Source organism: Macaca nemestrina, chromosome 12 (assembly GCF_043159975.1).
Source record: "Macaca nemestrina isolate mMacNem1 chromosome 12, mMacNem.hap1, whole genome shotgun sequence".
Taxonomy (NCBI): Eukaryota; Metazoa; Chordata; class Mammalia; order Primates; family Cercopithecidae; genus Macaca; species Macaca nemestrina.
This window is the reverse complement of record NC_092136.1, coordinates 43,725,141-43,748,720: the sequence shown is the minus strand read 5'-3', so window position 1 is coordinate 43,748,720 and position 23,580 is coordinate 43,725,141. Positions and strand designations below refer to the sequence as shown.

The following is a 23,580-nucleotide window of genomic DNA, read 5'->3' as shown; positions in this document are numbered from 1 at the left end:
TCCAGTTTTCAGGAAATAATGTTAGAAAAAACAAAGACATATCTTCAATATTGAACATCCTTCAAATTGGCTGACCTGTTTTGTTTTCTTTTTACATAAATCAATAGTATGAAAAAAAATGGAATGTACTACTCCAGCATTAAAGAGGTTCAGATTCATAACAACCATATGTAATGATGGACGTGGGTTGAACCCTTCTTTAAGCAACCCACATTTTAAGTTGTAAGAAAACAACTGAGGAAATATGATTATAAACTAGGTATTAGGTGGTTACAGGGATTAGTTTTTAAAAGAAAAAACAAGTAGAAAAGAAAATTGAATATAAAGAGACAGATAAAGCAAGTGTGGCAAAACCTAGATAATTCTTGAGTCTGCAAGTTGTGTTTGTGGGGTTTTTCACACTGTTGTCCTTATTTTGTTACTGTTTGAAAATTTTCAGAGTAGTTTTTACTAAAAGGAAATAATTAAAAGGAAAAAGTTCTCATCTGTTTAATAAACTTTGAGAATAATTAAAAGAATAAGGCTTCTATGGAAACACAAAGCTCTAATTAGGAGCACAGAATGATGGCTAATTTGTTTTCAGAAGTAAAACAAGGACCCAGCACATCAAGCCATTTTTTATAAACCTACTCAAATTGTAATGCAACTGCTAACCTTTGTAAATGGGATTTTTTAAATAAAAATGTGCCCTGAGGCAACTTATATTTATTATCATGTCTATGGCTAAAACCAAGGAAACCAAATTCTAGTTACAAGAAAGATTGCACTTCCCTTCTTCGTGAGCCTACTGTAAGGGAGATTGGTGACTTTCCGTTTCTCTCCATTTTTCCTTTTGTAATAGAGCATTTAAGTTTATTTGTTAGCAAGATCTGTTCTGCAGTCAGAAAAGCTCTGGGGAAGATTTGGGCTTTAATGCCAGGAAGTGGAATCATGGATGGCGATGTTGATCTAGCGTTTGGCTTGTAAGGAATGCTGAGCCAAGTAATCCTGCAGTATTCTAGACAGATCTTGTGGTATAGTTTGTCTTTCTGTCTATTCACAATCAAAAATAAATCACAGGATTGGCTTACCTAGCAACAGGCAATTGAGTGTTGAGTTCTAGAGAAATCAGAAAGACTTGACCTATGCTAGTGAATGTCACTAACCTCCAGAATTCTGTTCTAACTCATTAGGGTGGGCATAGGTGGCTTGGACTAAGTGAAAATGCAACATCAGTGAAATTTGCCATTTAGCATCTGCTAACCTCCTTGGCTTTCCTCTTCCCATTATGGTGTTCCCCTTTCTTTTGGCCAAACATAAGCTTTCCTGCCCCGTTTAGTCTATGGTAATGAAAAAGTGGTGAACATACTTATAAAGTGTCCATGACGTCATAGATAAATCTTCCCAGGACTATTGACATTTTAAAAGCATTCATAATTGATTCAAAGTGGATAGTAATCTATTAGAGGGATTTCGGTAACCAGCACACACTACATATGGAAAAGAGGAAAACCCATACCTAATTATGAAAATAGCTAATATTACTTGGGCATAGACTATGTGTCAGTCATTTTCATGCATAATTAATTTAATCCTCGCAACAACCCTGAGGTATAAATGCTATTATCACTGAATTACAGGAAACCTAAGGCACAGAGGAGAAAAGCAGCTTGCACAGATCACACAGCAAGTGAATGTCAGGACAATGTTAGGACTCAGTCAGTTTGACTGTAAACTAGTGATTAATATAAGCCTGGCAATGTGCTAAGCACTTTGAATTATATACTGACTCCTCTGCCTCTGTGACTTGTTGCTATTGTTTGTTTTGTCATTTATTTAGTAATTTGTCTGAATTGAGTTTGTGAAGTCAATTTTCCCTGCAACGTGCAGCCTCAGATGTCCCTTCTCAAAATTGTTCTGCTTGTTTGTGTCTTTTAGCTCAGTTTCCTGAGATTAGCCCCTGAGTCCATAAACCCCAAATATTGGTTACAGGCTGTGCTTCAGCCCCATTGGTCAGTTAAATTTTCACTCATTACATCTGGATATGTGTGTGTGTATGCGTGTGTGTGGCTTGGATATTGCTTTCACAATTCAGGAAGTTTATGTTTCACATTCAACCAGGGACTAATAGCTCAGAAGTTTCCTCTCCACTTATTCATGAGAGGGCTCAGGTTTGGCCATGCACAGTCTTCAAGACCACCAGGGAGGACAGTGATTACTTTTAGGCCTGGTTTCTAGGTATTGCCCCTGGATCAAACCTCTATACCATAAACAAGTTGGTCCCCAAGAGTTTTGACTTGTTGTGTCTAAGGCAGGGCTTCTGTCCAATGAGTGGAAACTTGGGTGAGGGAAGGGAGCCTCATTCCTCTCGACCATGCTCACCCGAAATAAAACTTGTAACATGAAGTTTGGAGGGCAGATCTAAGAGATGCCTGTGGCCTGCTCTTCTCAGAGTAAAACTGTTGGTTGCCCGAGACTAAAAATTGCAGGAACAGACAGCCTTACTTCTTGGCCATAACCACCCAAAATAAAGCACCTGAACAGGCGGTTCTAAATCTGAGAGCTGATGGGGAAGCTGTGCATGGGATAGGAGCAGGGCCTGGCCTGGCCTGGCCTAGCCTAAATGCAGCGGATTCTCACTCTTCCTGTTCAGATTTCATAGGGCGTCTTGTACACCTGTTTCTCCATTTGATGCGTGCTGTTAGGACAACTTCCAGAGATTTCAGTGGATTGTTTGTGTTTTATAATTATAGCTAGTTAGATGACATTTTTCTCCAGGGAGATAATCCACCAACCTCCTCACACAGCCATTCTGGAAGTCCCAAGTCCTGCCTCTAGAGACTAAATGAAACTTGTCTCTTTTTCACTTCTCTCACATCTCTGTTAAATGACAGGTTGGCTAGTCAACTTAATAAATTACTATCTGGCTCTAGTCATATCTGAAATAAAGTGGGAAAAAAGGAAATGAGGAAAAGAGAAGGTAATAGAGATGAAGGGAGGAGAGTGGGAAGTCAGGGAGAGAAACCGGGGAGAGAAGAAGCAAAAGGTGTAAGTATCTTTAAAAGTTATAAGACCTCTTGCCATCAACAATCTTATTTTTGGCTGACAATAATCTCACAGAGGAAGGCAGGGTAGGAATGATTACTTCATCCTTTACAGAGAGAATATCAAGGCCAACAAAGATTGGAGATTAGCTTAAAGTCACATGGCACATGGCAGAGTCCAGAGAAGATCCCGGTCTTCTGACCCCTGGTCTTGCATCCCTTCCACTACACTCTGAGGCCCAGGTCACTTCCTGGAAAGAGTAATGAGAGGCTATCTGGTACTGTAGCAAGCCCACCTAGGAAGATAATTTGAGGAAAAAGAGCCTTCTGTACTTTGTCATGGAGGTGGCTACTGTATACATGTCAAGTCACTCTTCTTTTTAAATATCTTGTCTCTTGGAGTTTGGGATGACTGTTTACTTTAGATGAAAGCACCCCCTTAAAGATCATTCTAAGGAGCCACTGAAATGCAGTGCTTTCAAAAATTAAACAAGACACATTTTACATTTTACAAACATCAGACAATTACTAACCCTCACTCTTAGTCCTCTGTGAGGACAAGTGATAACACAAGTCACACAGATGCCTTTCTCCCTCTTTAGATCCTCTTTAATACCTGGAAATTGTATATGTTTAAATTTTCTGACCGCTCTAGGTAACAGTGGTTCTTGCAACTCTTCAATTCTCTTTTTTTCCCCTTTTTAATCAGAAATCATGATGCTGCCCTGAGAGTCACCTCTCATGCAGAGTGAGAAATCTAATAACTGAAAGCTTTTCTAATTTTTGCCCTCATTTCCAACTTAAGAACAACTGGATAAAGCCAAATATGCACACCTAATCAATCACGTACGATGCCCTGCTTCTAGTTAGCTTGTGTATAGCTTCCCCATGCCAGCATAACCAAAGCTTTCCTTTTTTTCCACTATAAAACTTTCTTACTCTTCTGCCTGCCTTGGAGTTTTTGCCAGAATAAGAGATGGTGGCTGATTTCCTTGCTTTAGCAACCTCTGAATAAATAGGTTTTGCTTGTTCTCATTGTGGTGGGCTTCAGTTATTTCCTATATCATGGATTCAAAATGCTTTACAAACCATGAAGTAATATTAAAAATGTTATTATGGTTACCGTAATCTATTACTTCACAAATTGTGGACCATACAACCAGAAAGGCCATTAAACATTTCCTAGTTGTTGTTTGTTTGTTTTTGTTTTATTTTCCTTCAAATGAAAACCCAGTGGGTGTTGAAAAGGCCAAACAACATGCCTCTTCCTCGTATTCTAGTTCAGGCCTTGCAAAGTCCACTCAAAATGTACTAATTTAGTTGAATTACCTAATTATTCAAATGAAAAAAGTAAAGTTCAGAAAGAAGTAGCTTGCCCTGAGTCACAGAGTCAGTTACTAGAATCTTCCTTATTTTCTAACTTCCTATCAATGATAGCTTCTCAGACACACTATGTCAATGCATTATAACACTGGGAGAGCTGTATGTCCTGCCAGGTAAACAGGGCTGCAGGGATTTACAAACTCTCCGGAAAGAATTGCAATTATATGGAAAGAGAAAGGAAAGGAATAAAAGGGTGACATCTTGGCAAATAAAGGACATATACCCACTCATCGCCTGAACAGAATAACTTTTAACATTAAAGGAAGTAGCTAGAGCTCAACTATTTCCCTTTTATTTTCAAAATAGTGGGAACCTCCCTTTTCTATAATTTAAAAGAGTAAAAGGTAAGAAAGGGACAAATAGACAAAGAACGTGAAGGGAGATCAAGTGCTATATAGATAAAGCTTATGAAGAGGCAGCCTTGTCTGGATGATGGTGAATGTGTCGATGCATTGATGTGCATGGTGCTTGAAGACTAAGAAAGAAAATGCTGAATGAGACTTAATAGCAGTGCACATTAAGTGGTGTTGATGGATTTGAGTTATAAATTGACTGAGGAAAAGTGGTTGCAATAGATAGCTCATGCTGGGTTTCTGAATGTATCTCTAATTGTATTAAAGGAACATGACTAGGCAACCTACGTTATGCTGGTCATCATTCTCCTTATCACCATCCATATTTCCCCCAGCGGGGAGAAGGAATCATGTGGGAAATTGAGGAGAATACAAGTCGAATCGGAGCCTTCACTTGCCTGGCTATGCTCTGGGCTCCCTTTGTGCCACTTTGTGTAGATTATAGTAACATTAAAATTTTGATGAGGGTCATTTCATTGGACTATGAAGTTCATATTTTATATTTATCCTTTAAATTATGTATCCTTTTTAAATGATGGGTTGTGAATAGGAACCAGACTCATTCAAGCTGTGCCAGACTGGGTTTTCTAAGGCAAGTACCCGTTATTGTTGGGATGCTCCCTTGTTAATAACTCTCAAAGAGTAGCCTATAACTGAGCCTCTGGATAACAATAAGTCACATGCACATTTTCAGTGAGAGTTACAATTTTTTTCATTCTCATTTTAATAAATCTACCAAGTTTAATCTTTGTTTTTCCTGTTGCACTGATGAGACCTGTATAGTTTCAGTTTAGAGATTGTTTATTCTAGATTGTTCCTGTCCACAGTGTTAAGGAAACTTATAAACTCATAAAATATTATTAGGTCAAACTGGAAGAAACTTAAAAAACTATTTATTCAATATTTCATTTTATTTCACGAGGACATTTATATGCAAAGATATTAAGAGAGTAGGCCAAATTCACAGAAATAGTTTGTGCTACTGCATGGACCAGGCTTCAGGTAGCCTCATAAACTCATTCTACTTGATAAAGAGGTCTAGCTATCCCCATTAAGGGAAAATGATATTTTAAATTAACTTGCCAAAAAAAAATGTTCGTTGTGTCTAGAAGTTTCATTAGGTGTCAATTTTGGCAGATATGTTGTGGAAAATTCTTGTGACAAAATTAAAGTGAATGCTTGGAAGTCACGCCCCACAAGAAGAAAATAAAAATTGGTTTTCTAATTGGTTTTCTATATATGCCTAAGTAGGCATATATAATTTAGGTGGTAAATGACCAAATGACATGCATTGCTGTTTTCTGACCAATTACAGAATTTGTAGAGTAGAGAAATAACGGAAACTTTCACTTGCAAAGATATATCTATTTATAAATAAATCTATTTGTCTGCCTATAGCATAATCATCTTAAGTTATGAACATACAATATTCTCCCAGAGAAGTGTGTGTGCACACTTGTGTCCCCTCCTAAGTTTACTTAGAAATTAAATCACAAATGTCAATTTGTGGCCAAAGATGTTTACTACGTCAGGTGTTTATTACTTGGCTGAGAATACTCAAATGCTCACCTAAAATATGAAAAAAAAAGCAATAGATTAGCCATGAAACAACCTGTATTCAGAAAAAAAAAAATGTAACCAGAGTTACAGAGACTCCAGAAAGAAGATTTAGATCATTAAATTAAGGGAATACTGTTCATAAAAAATCAGCATTAACAAATGAGGGTGTGTACTAGAATGCCCTAAGGAGCTACAAACAAAAATTGAGGTTCCCAGGTCCCTCCTTCAGATATTTTGACTCAGTACATTGGAGTAAATTCCAAGAATCTATATTTTTCCAAGTTTCTCTGATGACTTTCATGCAGTCAGTCCATCTCTCAACTTTCAAGGACCACTGCATAAAATAATATTCTACTTTTTCTGAGTGGCAAATATATTCTAGCAAGAAATTACAATCAGTATTTATTAAGTATATTTTATAGCATTTAATATGAGGGTTAGGACTTTTAAATATTATTTCATATAATCTCCCCCACAGTCCTGAGAGGTAGGTATTGTTTTCTGAATTTTCTTAATGAAAGAACTGAGCTTTAAACACCTTTAGCAAAGGCCCAAGATCCCAAACTTAAGATTCTAAATTCTCTGATCTTTAAATCAAATTATGTTGCCTCTTCATTGCTACAAGTATTTTTGAGGTTTCCTCTTGGACTATTTAGTCAGCTAACCAATATTTATTGAGCATCTACTAAGGCCTGAGTAATGTAACTTAGTTATGTATGTTGACTACTCTCTTTGAGAGCTTTTTTGCTTGGATTACTCATTTAAAATGTGTTTTAATGAGTCTCTCAGTGAAGAACTAGACATCTACTTAAGCAAGGATGGTTGGTATCCACCAATGACAGTTGGTGTTAAGGACTTTGCACCAAAACGTCTTCTCAATGACGTTTAATCTCTCTTGCATTTAATTTAGCATGAACAATGGGATTGTCTATGTGATGCAACGTATAATTTTGAAGAAATAACCAACAGCAATGGAACACAGAAAGAACACTGGACTTAACACCAGAATATCCACTTAATTCCTGGACTCTGTCACTAAGTGGTTGTCACTTAAATTCTGTACATGATGTTCCCCAAATATAACATAAGGAAACGGGACAAATGTTCAATTCTAATGATCTGTGCTTAGTATGTCTGAGAAAATATTTTTAACAGGGAGACCTTTCAGCCAGTCCTTAACCATCCTTTTTTTCTCTACACCAAAGCACACAGACTCAGACTCAAGGAAAAAGCTATCAACTGCCTTTAAAACTGAGTTGCTTCACTTCTAAATATCTACCAATGTGTCATTTGGCATATTTTATAGGTGGGATATTTGGTAAACTTATGCATTCACTCCAGAAGCAACTGCATATCAGTAACATGAGAGTTCTTTGCAAGGTGTAGTTCATTTGGAAAAAAATATGTATTAAAAAGTTAGCAGTTGAGGCTGGTCATAGTGGCTAACACCTGTAATTTCAGCACTTTGTGAGACTGAAGTGGAAGAATCACTTGAGCTCAGGAGGTCAAGGTTGCGATAAGCTATGACTGTGCCACGATGCTCCAGCCTGGGAAACAGAGTGAGACATCTGAAAAAATAAATAAATAAAATTTTTTAAAAATTAAAAAGTTAGCCTTTGAAATCTCTGATGATAGGTGGTTAGGGTGCAGTCAAGCTAGATGTTGGGGTAGTTTTTGGAAAGCTGTCCTTGCACAGTTAGTTGCTGAATCTGTCATCTTCAGTTAAGGCTTTGATGACCATGTGCTTCATGAACATGAAGCTATGTAGGTAGCTCAGTTAGCTTTAGGGAAGGATGGCCCAGGTCACATAATTCATTCAACTAAAAAGACAAAGCATTTGAATGTCAGGTAGTTGGCAGTGACCCATAAGTGCTATTGCCTAATAGCTATTGGCAGCCATTTCAAGAATTCCAGAGACCCAGATTGTAGAATTCACTCTGGTACAAATGAGATGCATGACCTGGAGCAAGCCTCTTCCCCTTTCTGACCCATGTTTCCCCAGTAGTTGATTATGTATCATGAGTGAGGGCTGGGGGGCCTTCCTTGTTATTCCTGCTTACCATTAAATACTCAGCATCTAGCTCATAATAAAAGTTAAGTTAGATTTTGCTGTCTTAATGAAAGGGGCTAGACTTGATGATTTCTAGGGCCCAATTAGCTCCAGCATTCTACAGTTGTATCTTTTCTGGCACATACTCACCTTCACATAGGTCCTTGCTCTAGGCAGCTCGATTTATGCCCTATATTGAAACTCAGGCAAGAGCCTCCCTTTTGGGTCAGTCCCTTCCTCTTGATTTATCATCATTATACTTGTGACCAAGGCTTAAATAAATTCCAGTTATCAACCCACAAGCCTGATGCCATGCACTCTTGCCCATGTTTCATATTTGTGTATTGTTTATATGTGCATTTTCATTCTTCCAATGCTTTCACTTTACACAGATCATTACAGAGTGAATTTGAACATACTTAAAAATTCAATAATAACCCTAGAACCAAAGAAATAAAATGTTTTACATGTCCTATGAAGCTACCAAGAAGAGAAATATTAATAGCAAAAGAGATACTTCTACAAATTTTTAAGAAACCCTGATCATACAGCTATGCAAAATTAAACAGTAATTTATTCCTAGGGTACGAGGTTAGGCGAGGTAACTACACTTTGATAAAAGTTTCATATTCAGCATAATGATAGGTGTCACCAGCTCTTAAAATCACAACTTTCACTTCTGGAAAAAAAAATCTCATTGATCTTGCCCAATTCCTGTACCTCACTGGTGAGACACGGATTCAAATAACTTATTTGCCTTTCCTAACTTCAAGTAACATAGGAGTTGCATATTTATTTATTTATTTATTTATTTATTTATTTATTTATTTTCCAGTGGCTGAATTATCTGAGCTCAGGACACTATTCCAAGGACTAGTTTTATTTTAATATATATTTAAAAAAATATCCCCCAATGCCCTTTGAATAACTGGAGTAACACAGATAATGTAATTGCTTTGAGGAACTGATGACTAATAATTCCAAAGCCAAAAGAAGGCAAGGCACTTAGATAATGAAATGTCAATCAGTGTAATAGAAGGTGTCACTTGCTTATTACTTACCAGTGTCTGAAAAGACTGCATGGCATTTGAAGACACATCTGTGTATCAATACAACCAAAAACATTGTGCAAGCACACATACAGTACTGTGGCTCTCCTTATATGCTTCAAGATACTCCACCTACAGTAACCTAGCTACAAAGGCTGGCATGTAGAAGATGATGTGTGCATGTGCATCTGTGCGCGTGTGTGTCTGTGTGTCCATCTGTCAACTTTCATGATTCTGTGAAATGCTGGCCTTCTTGATCTAACCCTGCAAAGCCTGCATCTGCAGCTGCATTTTTACAGATAACCAGGATGTTTTGTTCAGAGGAAACTGCAGTGCCCTTGACATTGAACAGTGCCAGAAATCAACTCCAAACCATCAAGCAAGGATTTTAAGTGCATAAAAGAACATTTTTTTCCATAAATATTTATAAGAAACACTGCTCTGCATGAGTGAAAATGATATGGATACGTAGTCAATAATCAAGTTGGGTTGTTATTTGTATGTAATCATTTAGAAATGGGAGAAAGAAAGGGAAAGCCCTACATTTTATTAAATAATCCAGACATTGCTTCCAATATTATGTTTTTCTGCCAGGGATCCTTGCATTTTCCCTCATGCTGGCATCAGAATTTAACTTTTTCACAAACCTATATTTGAGTATTTTCAATCTCCAGAGCAAAGAGAAACTTTCTTTGTTGGAAGCAAACGACATTTCAGAAGCAACATCTTAAAACTGAAAGTCAAAATTAACAAAATCTAGGCCAGATAGCTTCAATCTAACATGCGAAGGTATTTTTTGTGTTACTCAGGTGAAAGTGACCAATTGGCCGCTGTGATTTTGACACAATACATGTAAGAACATGTGTTATTTTCCTGCAGCTTCTATAATAAACCACTGCAAACAGTCAGCTTTAAACAACATAAATCTCTTGTCTCACACCTCTGGGTGCCATATGTCTGAAATCAAGGTGTTGGCAGGGCCCCACTGCCTCTGGAGGCTCTAAGGACGAAACCTTCCTTCCCTCTTCCACCATCTACAGGCTCCAGGTATTCCTTGGCGGTGGTTGCCAAACCCCAATCTCTGGGTTTGTCTTCACAAAGCTTTCTTTCCAATGGCAATGCCTTTTTCCTCATTTGCCTATTACAAGAATACATGTCATTGAATTTAGGGCAGCCTGGATAAATTAGGATAATCTTATCTCAAGATTTTCCACTGAATTATATATGTAAAAATATTTTTTTCCAAATAGAGTCACATTAACAGTTTCTGGGGGTTAGAAAATAAACTTATCTTTTTGGGGACTACCATTCATTCCACTGCAGCAGGGGTCCCCAACCCTGGGACAAAGGACTGGAGCCTGTCAAGAACCAGGCCACACAGCAGGAGGTGAACTGTGAGTGAGCGAGAAAGCTTCATCTGTATGTACAGCCACTCCCCATTGCTGGCATTACCACCTGAATTCTGCCTCCTGTCAGATCAGTGGCAGCATTAGATTTTCAGAGAAGCACAAACCCTATTGTGAACTGTGTTTGCAAGGGATCTAGGTTGCATGCTCCTTGAGAATCTAATGTCTAGTGACCTGAGGTGGAGCTGAGGCGGTGATTGGTTAGCACTGGGGAGTGGCTGCAAATACAGATTAACATTAGCAGAGAGGTTTGACTACACAGAGACCATCATAAATCAATTGCTTGTAGACTCATATCAAAACCCTATAAGTGTGTGGCAAATGACAAGCTGCATCTGGTGGCAGGCTTTGTATTGGCAAGTGAGTTGATGTACTTCAATTGTAGAGTTGCACCTGGTGGCAGGCTTTAAGTCAGAGTCTGACACTTATTTTAATCTGCACATGGCCCGCCCATTATTTTATTTACCACTTCCATTCATGCCTCTTTCCCGCACTATGCACTTGTCTCAGTCACAGTATTGGCAAACCCCAGCTAAAATGAGTAAAAAACAAACGTCCCTGCACAGTTTCTTTGAAAAAGGGGAAAGACTCAATGATGAGACAGCAGAAGACTCTAAAACTGCCAACAAAAAGAAAGTTGCATTTAAAAGAAAATACTAAGAGTTCTACTTAAATTATGGTTTCATTGCAACGGGTGATTCACATCGTCCAAGCCCACTTTGTATCATGTGTGGCAATCAGCTATTCAATGAAGCCATGAAACTTTCAAAACTGTTGCGCCCCATGGAGACTAAGCACCCTGCATTACAAGGCACGTGTTTGAAGTTTTCAAAAGAAAAGTATACAAACACAAAGAACAGACGCAATTATTGAAGGCCACCACTTCATCAAATGTGTCTGCACTGAGAGCATCATTCCTAGTGGCTAATCGCATTGCTGAAGCTAAGAAAACTTTTACTATTGGTGAAGAGCTGATTCTGCCTGATGCTAAGGATATATGTTGTGAACTTTTAGGAGAGGCTGCAATTCCAAAGGTGGCACATGTTCCTCTTTCATCTAGCACCATAACTAGATGAATTGATGAAATAGCAGAGGATATTGAGGCATAATTGTTAGAGAGGATTAAGGAGTTACCATGGTATGCAGTCCAGGTTGATGAGTCTATTGATGTTGACAACAAAGCAACAAGGCTTGATTTTGTACAACATTTTTTTTAGGAGGATGTGTACGATATGTGCACTTTTGTTGCCAACCACCACCACAGCTGCAGAACTACTGAAGTCTCTGAATAATCACGTATCAGGAAAACTGAGTTGGTCATTTGGTATTGGTATATGCACAGATGGAGTGGTTGCCATGACTGGATGACTTTCTGGTTTGGCTACTTGGGTCAAAGAGGTCACTTTGTAATGTGAGTCTCCATGCTGGGTCATCCGCAAAGAAATGCTGACTAGTAGAAAAATTTCACCTAAATTTAACAACGTTTTATAGTATGTGATTAAAATCATCAACCACATTAAAGTACATAGCCTTAACTTAGCTCTGTTTGCGCAGCTCTGTGAGGAGATGAATGCAGAGCACACACATCTTCTCATATACACAGAAGTGAGATGACTTTCTAAAGGTAGATCAGAGTTTTTAAGTTACGAGAGTGGCTCCAGAGACTTCTTTAAGAAAAACAGTCACCACTGGTAGCACATTTTAGTGGCACAGAATGGGTCACAAAACTTACTTACTTGTGTGGCATATTCAAGCTGCTCAATGAACTCAATCTGTCACCCCAGGGGAGAACGACAACTGTTTTCAAGTCTGCATATAAAGTGGCTGCATTCAATACCAAACTGGCATTATGGGGGTGATGAATGAATGTTGGGATATTTGACATGTTTCAAATGTTAGAAGAAATTTTGAAAGAGACTGAGCCAGGGCCTTCTTTATTCTAGCTGGTGCATGATCACCTATCTCAGCTTTCAAGAGAGTCTGAGCATTATTTCCCAACCACAAAAGACCCTCCAACTGGGAAGGAATGGATCTGCAACCCATTTGTGAATAAGCCAGGTGAATCGACTTTGTCTGTGCTGGAAGAGGATCAACTGCTTGAAATCACAAATGGAGGTGGCCTTAAAAGTATGTTTGAGACAACTTCAAGTCTTTATACATTCTGGATTAAAGTCAAGGTGAAATATCCTGAGATTGCCATGAAAGCACTGAAAAACGTGCTTCCATTTCCGACATCCTATCTTTGTGAAGCAGGGTTTTCTGCAGTGACAGCAACCAAAATGAGATTACAAAGTAGACTGGATATAAGCAACACACTTGGGGTGTCACTGTCTCCTATCACCCCCATTTGGGACGATCTAGTTGGAGGGAAAAAAATCCCAGGGTTCCCACTGATTCTATGTTATGGTGAGTTGTATAATTATTTTATTATATATTACTATGTGATAATCATAGGAAAAAAGTGCACAATACACGTAACGGGCTCACCATCCCCAACCCAGCCCTTGGAAAAATTGTCTTCCACGAAATCAGTCCTTGATGCCAAAAAGGTTAGGGACTGCCGCATTACAGAATGTCGTGATTGCTGCCTTTTATGACTAAAACGCTGTACTTCTCAGGAACTGAGACAGGCACATTGATCAACAACTACAAAATCTAAGTGTATTTAGTATTAAAGTCTTTTAGATAACTTAATAGACTTTTGAAGCAACAGAGAAGCCCTCACTTTGCAGATGTATAAGTAGCTTTTCCATAAAGTTAAATAAAACCATTAAAATATTTCCAATTATTAGTAACACTTCAAAATAGTACAAATAGGGGAAAACAGGATTAGTGTTATCCGATTGCCACTAGGGGGAGGCAAATGGGCAGCAAAGATGAACTGGAAGAAAATGCTCCAAAAAGTTGGCAGTGGCATATGTATTTTGGTTAACATTTGTTAACTGTAAGTAGTGTATTACACAACTAAATGAAGAAACATTTTTTATTTGTCTACTTTTCTATATATTCTACTTTAAAAATATGTTCTAATTATACACACATACATTTAAAAGCAAAACGTCAAAATGCATATAAATATCATGGGAATATGGAACTTTAGAGTGAGTCAGGGCAAATCTTAGATAATTTTGCTCAGCCTCCCTCCTTTGTGTGACATCCCTAGTAGAACAATCTACACCTACCTCTACTTGGAAATTTCTGGTGATGGGAATCTTGTTTGTTTTGTTTGTTTGTTTTTACAGTCTAACTCACTCTAGTATTGATCATCACTGAGTCAGAAACTTCTCCCCAAAATGGACTATGACATAGCTACATTTTATATTCACTTGCGGCACAGTGCTACCATATATTGAACTACGGGTAGTGCGCTGCACAGCTTCATAGATTACAATATGCATAGCACACCCTGAAGTTCAGCAGTGTCACAGAGTCAAGATTCCTTTCATGGCCTATGTCATTGTCCAAGCTGGATATATTCTTTCTCTGTCTTCCTTTTTCTCTTCCTCTTCTTCCTTTTTTCCTTTCTTCTAGCATTACTTGACCTCTTCAGAGGGAGGGTGTGAGTCAAAATATTGCTTTGGGTTAATGTTCTTTGTCTTATATTTTTCCTGGAAATAAAATAATTGGTGGATTTTATCTTGATTTTCCACATTTATGAACTTTTCTTTTAGACTCCAAAGTAACTCACAGCACAGTTTCACATGACTTTTATTGACTCATGATCAAGGGAACCCTCAACACAAAAGAAATTGAGCAAGAATTTGTCATAAATACTGACTTAAAGCTAAGCAAAGCGCGTGTGTGTGTGTCTGTTTGTGTGTGTAATTAATTCTCACAACTAATCTTTGTAGTAATTGTTATAGCCACAGTTCTGTCCTGGACTCACATTAAATAGTTCCCTCATCTGCCAATGTTCCTTTATTATGGGCTTTCCTACATACTATTCTCTTTATTGAAACACTCACTCTGACCATCCCGATTTTCTCTTTTGTTTATTCTCTCTTTTGTCTGACAAACTCCAACTTATAATTCAGGTTTCAGAATACACATGGCCATTTCCATGATCTTCAATGACTGGGTAATTGCCCTCCCTATTTGCTCCCGAACACTTTGCATGTCTCACATTTTACCACACAAATTTATACCATAGTCACCTATGTACTAGTCTAGTCCCCTGTGCTAAGCTGTCTAACAACAGTCTCCTGTATTAGACTGACCACCATGAGTTCCAGGACTGTGGAAGAGAGAATATAGTTTAATCTCCCACAGTGTAGTAAGGACATGGAACCTGCACCTATGCTTCCCGAATGTAAATCCTGTCTTTACCACTTACTGAGGGTCTGTAGATGAATTAAATGAATGAGTCTGTTTAATTGCAAAATGAGAATAAAATAGCCCATACTTTCTGCAATTGTTGTGAAAGAGAACACAGCAAAGGCGCTTAGAGGGTGCATGACATGCAGTAAGTGTTACTCATTTTAATGAGGCTTATTCATGAATGTAATCTCAAGCTGGCACATAGTAGATGCTCAAAAATTTTTGGAGACCCAGGATCAGCTCAAATGTAACTTCTTCTATAAAGCCTTCTCAGATGCCCCATTTAGAAATCTTCCTCTCAACTCAGATGACACCTTACCTCCTACTATTTAATAGTACTTCTTATCTATTACAATATATCCAGCGAATGTTTTCTGCATGTCGTTTTCTTCCTACTAAGCCAAAGCTTCTAGCTGGCAGGCTCTGGATTTGTCTCTATTCATCACAACTCCTATGGTGGAAAACAATTGTTGGATGAATTAATGGCTCAATAAATCAATTTTAAAAAGTTCAAAAAATCAAAGTGAGTCCTTGGAGACAGGTTGAGAAGGGAGAATGAGACTGAAAATGATGCTGAAATGTGAATATTAAGCTAAGAAGTTTAGATAAAAACTGCAAAAGAAGATGCCCAGGGCACCAAAACTCAGCACGACTGTGAAAGGTAGGTGTTTGCTGCTACTAGGTGATCTGTCAAACTTTGCCACGTTCAGGAGCCATGTCACAAACCAGTGGCCAGATAGGTGCTGCCTTTGCATTGGAAACCACAAAGGGAAAGACCTGGCTTCCTGAATTGACTACTTTGTGCCCAGGAAGCAGAAAGACAATAGTGAACTTCTCATATGGTCCTCGATATAAGTGCCTACACAGTGCACGATTGATAAAGGAGAAGACAAAGCTGTTCAACTATGAGACATTACTGGATTTTAAATATCCAAAGTTGATAATTTCTAGTTCAAGATACTGAACTAGAAATGTAAAGAGGTAGGGATGGTGTTCACACTTAACTTGTTGGAAAGATGACCACATATCATATAGAAAATCCAAGTCCAGTGAGAACATAGAAAAATAAGTGTATAATAATTTTTTAAATGAAGTGAAAGTGAATTATTTCTGGAAGAGTTTTCTGAAGTATCTGCTGAAAACATAGCATCCAACAGGTTAGTCTATCTGAAGAGAGTTCCCCTGATCAAACAGACTTGGGCAAATGTGCATGCTCTAGGTCTCTCTTAGAGACTGATAATGAACATCATAACATTAAATGTTCTGAAAAGTCTGGAAGTAATAAAACGTAAAGTTCACTTGAACCCTGAAAGGCAGTGACTTATCCAAAATGATCCTTGTTGATAAAAGAAGGAATAGAATTTACTTCTATTTTAAATTTTCATTAAAAGTGTTGTGACTCCTCTTATTGATACAATAGGATTACGGAAAAATAACTTTGAAGAAGTTGAGAGATACCCTTAGCTCCTCATTATTACTGATACTTACCACGTAAGAGACAGTCTATAAACACTGGTTAATGTCCGGATTCTTGTACATAGGCAGTGAACTGCACTTGGATGTAAATCTTAATTTCCTCATATCTAAATTTCACGATCATTCCAGTTTATATACTCACATATTCAGAAGAGAAGTCTAGTTTCCATACCTACTCACCTCTCCCACTGTAATAACCGGGCTTGACTTCTGAAATGTTCCTCTGTCTTCCTCCTAGAAAACTTGTATGATGCCCTCAGTAAACTTCTCAATAAACTTTTCTGTTGTTGTCCCCCTAAAACTCCAATGCTTTCTTTTGCTGTTCGTTTGCCTTGATCTTTCCGCAGCATTACGTGTGGCTCTTCTCTTCTCCTCTTAGTTGAATCCTTCCTTCCTTACTTTTCATATCCAGGATGGGTAATTGAAATAAAGCGAGATTTGATTTAAATTATAAAACAATTTGTTTTATAATTATAAAACAAATTATAAAACAAGTCATTCTTTTGCTGAACTGAAAATTGCAATGGAAAATCTTTCTTGCAACTTTTTGTTTTTGGTATGGAATTTTTTAAAATGTGAGGTTAAGACCCAGGAAACCTGGAATTCAACCCTAGGCCTTGCTATTAAGCAGTAACATGATCTTGAATCAAAGTCAATTCCTGGCCCTTTGTTTTTTATTATCTATGAAATGAAGGAGAAAAACTTTAGAATATCTGTACATCATTCTTTTACTGAAATCCTGAATGCTCAGAAAATGTTTCTTCACCATATTTATGTGACTTTATCAAAATATTTGTCTCAGAGCCTACATAATAACATTATTTTAAAGAAAAAAATCTTAAAATGGATGGCCTAGTGTTTAATTGTGCAGACCTTCACACCAGAATGCCTGAGTTCAAATTCCACTCCCACCATTTCATGTCTGTGTGATGTTTGAAAAATCACTTAACTTGTCGGTGCTTCAGTTTCCTCATATGGGGGGAAAAAAAAAAAAAGGTACAGCAGCAGTTTCTCCCTCAGAGAGTTCTGAAGATTAAAGAAAGTAATAAATGGAAAGCAAGCAGAATGCTGCTGGGTACATAGGGAATGCTACGTACATGTGACCTTTATTATTAGTGGATCTTGACAGTGGTTGAAAATAAGTATTTAAATATTGTTTTATCCTTTTCTGTCTAATTATGCAGCATTGGTAATTTTTTCACTGCTTGTGAAAGTTTGATTCATTGCAGAGAAAACAAAATATGTCATTGATAATTTTAATTATAAACCCATACTCTGTCCACAATCATTTTTTAAAATTAAACATTGTCTCATTTTTCCTACTTTAGTAGACTATGTGGGAAAAAAAAAAACACTTTTGATTGACAAAATGATGACTTTGTGATACAGTCAACAAATTAAGTATTTTTATTTCACATTTTTACTAATTTTGAGATAGACTGCAAGAATTATATTTATTTTAAAAATGTATTTAGTTAGATCTGCATCTGACATTTTATTTTTTGTTTTCTATATCCCATGTTGTTTCTATTTCTGTATTCTTGTTTTACTACTTTCTTTTGCACTAACTGAAAATTTTCAAATTTCTTTAATAACTAATTTTACCGTTTTTAAAAGTTATTTCTTAGTGGTTGCTCTAAGGATGACCATATATACCTTAACTTCTCAGAGTCTCCTTTAGATTTATATGCTAAATTAATTCCAGTGATATGTAGGAACATCATGCCAATATAGATCTATTCTCTTTTCCCCTTTTGTGCTATTATTGTAATACATATTACACATACACACAAGAATACACCAACATACACACGTATATATACACATATACAAGAAAACATAGCCAACAATACATTGTTATAATTCTTTCTCTGTATAAACTTGGTGTCTTTCAGAAAAGCTGAGAGGAGAAAGAACAGCAATCATATATTCACAGCATTTATTATAGTACTCTTCTTATTTACTATTTCTGGTTCTTAGCATTCGTGTTTGTACATTTGAATTCCTGTCTGATGTGAGTTCCTTAATCCAAGTGCTTTGTTCCTACTCAACTCCTTTGTGCTATAATCATAACTTGATGTGATTCTTTAATTTGCCTTCAGTTACTTGAACATACTTACAGTGGCTGCTCAAAGTCAAAGTCTTTGTTAAATTCAACATCTGTACCATATCATAGGCAGTTTCCATTGTCCACTACAAGCATATGTCACTTCATTGCATTTTGCTTTGTTGCATTTCAAAGGTAATTGAGGTTTCTTTAACAAGTTGAAGATTTGTCGCCATCCTGCATCAAGCAAGTCTATCTGTGCCATTTTTTGAACAGCTTGTGCTCACTTCATGTCTGTGTGTCACATTTCATTAATTCTTGCAATATTTAAACCTTTGTCATTATTATTACATCAGTTATGATTATTTGTGTTCAAGAACCTCTGATGTTACTATTTTAATTGTTTTGGGGTGCCACAAATCAAGCACATACAGGACAGCTAACCTAATCATTAAATGGCGAGTGTGTTCTGACTACTCCACCAGCTTGTCATTCCCTCATCTCTCTCTCTTCAGGATTCCTATTCTATGAGACACAACAATATTAAAATTAGGTCAATTAATAACACTACATGGTCTCTAAGTTTTCGAGTGAAAGAAAGAGTTGAAGGTCCCTAAATGAAAAGCCAGAAATGAGTAAGCTTAGTGAAGAAGGCACGTTGAAAGCCAAGATAGGCAAAAAACAAGGCCTCTTATGCCAAACAATTAGTCAAGTTGTGGATACAAAGAAAAAGCCCTTGATAGAAATTAAAGGTGCTACTCCAGTAAATACACAAATTACAAGAAAGCAAAACAGCCTGATTGCTGACATGGAGAAAGTTTTAGTGGTCTAGAAAGATTAAACCATTCAAAATATTCCCTGAAGCTAAAACCTAATCCAGAACAAAACCCTAACTCTCTGTACTTCTATGAAGACTGACAAAGTGAGGAAACTTTAGGAAAAAAAGTGAAGCTAGCAGAGGTCAGTTCATAAGTTAAAGGAATAAAGTTTTGTTCATATCATAAAAGTGCAACGTGAGGCTGCAAGTGCTGATGTAGAAGTTGCAGTAAGTCATCCAGAAAATTCAGCTAAAATAATTGATAAAGAGGGCTATGCTAAACAACAACTTTAAATATAGACAAAACAGCCTTATACTGGAAGAAGATTCCATTTATAACTTTCATAGCTAGAGAGGAGAAGTCAATGCCTGGCTTCAAAGGTTCAAAGGACAGGCTGACTCTCTTCTTAGGGGATAATGCAGCTGGTGACTTTAAGTTGAACTCAATGCTCATTTGCCATTCTGAAAATCCTGGGACTCTTTAAAATTACCCTAAATCTATTCTGCCTCTTCTCTATAAATGTAAGAACAAAGCTTGAATGACAGTACATCTATTTACATCGTGGTTTACTGAATATTTTAAGCCAACTGTCAATACTTACTTCTCAGAAAAAAAAAAAAAATCCCTTCAAAATATCACTGCTATTGAGAATTCACCTAGTCACCCAAGAGATCTGATGGAGATGAACAAAACGGTTAATGTTTTTATGCCTGCTAAAATGACATCCATTCTGCAGCTCATGGATCAAAGAGTAATTTCTCCTTTCGGGTCTTCCAACTTTCAAAGGAATTTCTTATTTAAGAAATATGTTTCATAAGGCTATAGCTGCCATAGAGAGTGATTTATGTGATGGATCTGTACAAAGTAAATTAAAAACCTTCTAGAAAGAATTCACCATTCTAGACGCCATTAAGAAAATTCATGATTCATGGGAGGAGGTCAAAATATAAACATGAGCAGGAGTTTGGAAGAAGTTGACTCCAAAACTCATGAATGAATTTGAGGGGTTCAAGACTTCAGTGGAGAAAGTAACTGCACATGTATTATTAAATAGAAATAGCAAGAGAACTAGAATTAGAAGTAGAGTCTGAAGATGTGACTGAATTGCTGCAATCTCATACTAAAACTTGCAAGGATGAGGAGTTGCTTCTTATGAATGAGCACAGAAAGTGATTTATTGAGATGGAATCTCCTCCTGGTGAAGAACTCACGGATATTGTTGAAATGACAGTGCATCCGGAGATGAATGTAGAGCCAGTGGCCTGCTTTTGTCTTCATGACTTTCTTGCTTTGGCCCCAGGGTTGTGAGCAGGGGCTATGTAGCCTCTGGTCTTCTTAACCTCTCTTGGTGTGAACACTGAATTATAATAAACTGAGATGAGGGTTGTATGAGCCCCATCTTCTCAGCACACCTGAGCACTTCCTCCTTCCATGAAAGGCAAAACCTGTCTTTTTTTAAAAATTAAACTTTTTATGTTTAAACAATTATAGATTCACACACAGTTGTAAAAAATAATTCAGAGAAATCCTATATATCTTTTATCTAGCTCCCCCCAGTGGCAACACCTTGGAAAACTTTAGTATAATAACAGAATTAGAATATTGAGGTTTAAATAGTTAAGACACAAATATTTTTTATCAACACAAGTAACTCTTTTGTTGCCTTTTTATTTTTATTTATTTATTTATTTTTCAAGACAAGGTCTCACTTTCTTAGCCAAGTTGGATGGAATGCAGTGGCCCAATCTTAGCTCACTGCAACCTCTACCTTTCAGGCTCAAGCAATCCTCCCACATCAGCCTCCCAAGTAGCTGTGACCACAGACGCACACCACCGCACCCGGTTAATTGTGGAAATCACTAATCTGTTCTCAATTTCTATGATTTTGTCATTTCAAAAATGTTGTACAAATGCAATCACAGAGTATTTGATATTTTCAAATTGATGTTTCTACTTAGCAAAATTCTCTGGAGATTCATCCAAGTTTTTCAGGTATCAGTAGTTTGTTCCTATCAATACCATAGTATGAATGTACAACAGTTTGTTTAACTATTCACCCATTAAAGGACATCTAGTTTGTTTCTAGTTGTTGGCCATTATGAAAAGTAAAAAGGCTGCTATAAAAATTTATGTGCGGGATTTTGTGTGAGCATAGGTTTTTATTTCTTTGAGATTTATGCCTAAGAGTACAATCACTGTGTCCTATAGTTGTTGAAGTTTTAGTTTAAGTAACTACCAAACTGCTTTTCAGAGTGTCTGTGAAATTTTACGTTCTTTCCAGAAATCTGTAAGGTACTTGTTGTTATGGACTGAATTGTATCCTTCCAAAATTCATATGCTGAATGCCTAACACACAACGTGGCTGTATTTGGAGATGGGGCCTTTAGGGAAGTAATTAGTTTAAATGAGATCACGAGAGTGGGTCCCTAATCCTATACGAATGGTGTTCTCATTATAACAGGAAGCAACAGCAAAGATCATTTTCTCTCCTTCTGTATGAAACCAACCTAATTGTGCCATAGATATTTTATTGGAAAATCATGAAAATTGGCCCTCCCAGTCTTAAAACTTGAGAACTTACACCTGTCTTATCTGAGTTTCTGTCTCAGGAAACCAACCATCAGGCCTCCCAGATAGTATCAAGAAATTGAAACTTAACGGATCATCACATCTGGGCAATGAGACACGAGACCCCCTCATTCATCATGATTGTTTTCTTACCCACTGTAATTATTGGTTTTTTAAGGGACCACCTACTTCCTACTGACCAACTCCTCTTCCTTACCCCTCTCTAATTGCTGTTTTCCTGCACATAGCTACATTCCTTTTCTGCTATATAAACCTTCAATTTTCAGGAAGATGGATTTCAGACTGATCTCCCAACTCCTCTGCTGCAGCACATGAATAAAGCCTCTTCCCTGGTAATTCTCTGCTCAGTGATTGGCTTTTTGTGTGGTAAGCAGCAGTATCTAGACCAAACCGCAGAGTTCCTGTAACATATACACACAGAGAGAAAATGCTTTGCACAGACATAAAGAGAAAGCAACTGTTTGCAAGCCAGGAAGACAGAAACCAAACTGGAGGGCACCTTGATTTACAATTTTAGCTTCCAGAACTGTGAGGAAATACATTTCTGTTGTTTAAGCAACCCAACCTGCCATATATTGTTATACAGCAGCCCTGGCCAACTAACACATTGTTTCTCTACATCCTTTCCCACTTTTGATATTGCTACTCTTTTATTTTAGCCACTCTAATAGGTTTAGAGTGATATTGCATTGTACTTTTAATGTGAATTTCTCCAATGACTACTGATGTTGAGCATCTTTTAATATGTTTATTTGCATTACATATTTCTTCTTTGGTGAAGTATCTTTTCATATCTTTTGCTCACTTTATAATTGGATTTTGTTTCAACAGGTGAGTTTTGAGAGTTCTTCACTTATTCCTGATAGGTCACATATGTGGTCTACAAGTGTTTTCTCTTATTCTGTAGCTTGTATTTTCATTCTCTTTAGCGGGTCCTTCACAGAAGAAAGTTTTTAATTTTTATAAACTCCAACATACCAAATTTTATTGTACAGATCATGCTTTCGGTGTCAAATTTACAAACTCTTTGCTTACCCCTGGATGGCAAAGATTTTCTCCTTTATTTTTCTCAAAAGTTTTGCCGTTGTACGTTTTACACATAAGTCTGTGGTGCATTCCATGTTAATATTTGTATAAGGTATGAAAGTTAGGCCAAAGTTCAGCTTGTTGCCTATGGATATATGTTTCAATAAAGACTATATTTGATCTTTGTCCCTGGTTTCTATGGGAAGCCAGAGTGGACATTCTGGCTCTCCACATGGTCTCCACTGACACTATAGTAGTGGCTGCCCTGTTACCACTGAGCAATGGGGCAAATCCTTACTTACCATTAGTAAGCCTCCTCTGACACAACCCCAAGGGGACCAGGAGGGACATCTCATTTTTGCTGGGTGGGTGTAGAATCGAAGTCTCTCCACATGATCTCCCTGATATTTATTTCTTGATCCTTTGGCCAGAAAGAAGAGGCTTTGTTTTGGGGCATATACACACACATTGGTGTTTCTGGGT

General features: G+C 37.3%; 1 long non-coding RNA gene across 2 annotated transcripts in view; it reads right to left on the bottom strand.

Annotated features, from left to right (window-relative positions):
• LOC112427584 (uncharacterized) overlaps nucleotides 1–18,008 on the bottom strand; it is a 123,352-nt gene extending 105,344 nt beyond the window's left edge. The window contains exon 1 of one of the 2 annotated variants that reach the window (XR_011610766.1): nucleotides 16,798–18,008. This is a non-coding gene — a long non-coding RNA (uncharacterized lncRNA). The remainder of the gene's footprint in view (nucleotides 1–16,797) is intronic. The other variant, XR_011610765.1, reaches the window with a different exon arrangement.
• Nucleotides 18,009–23,580: the final 5,572 nt, after the last annotated feature.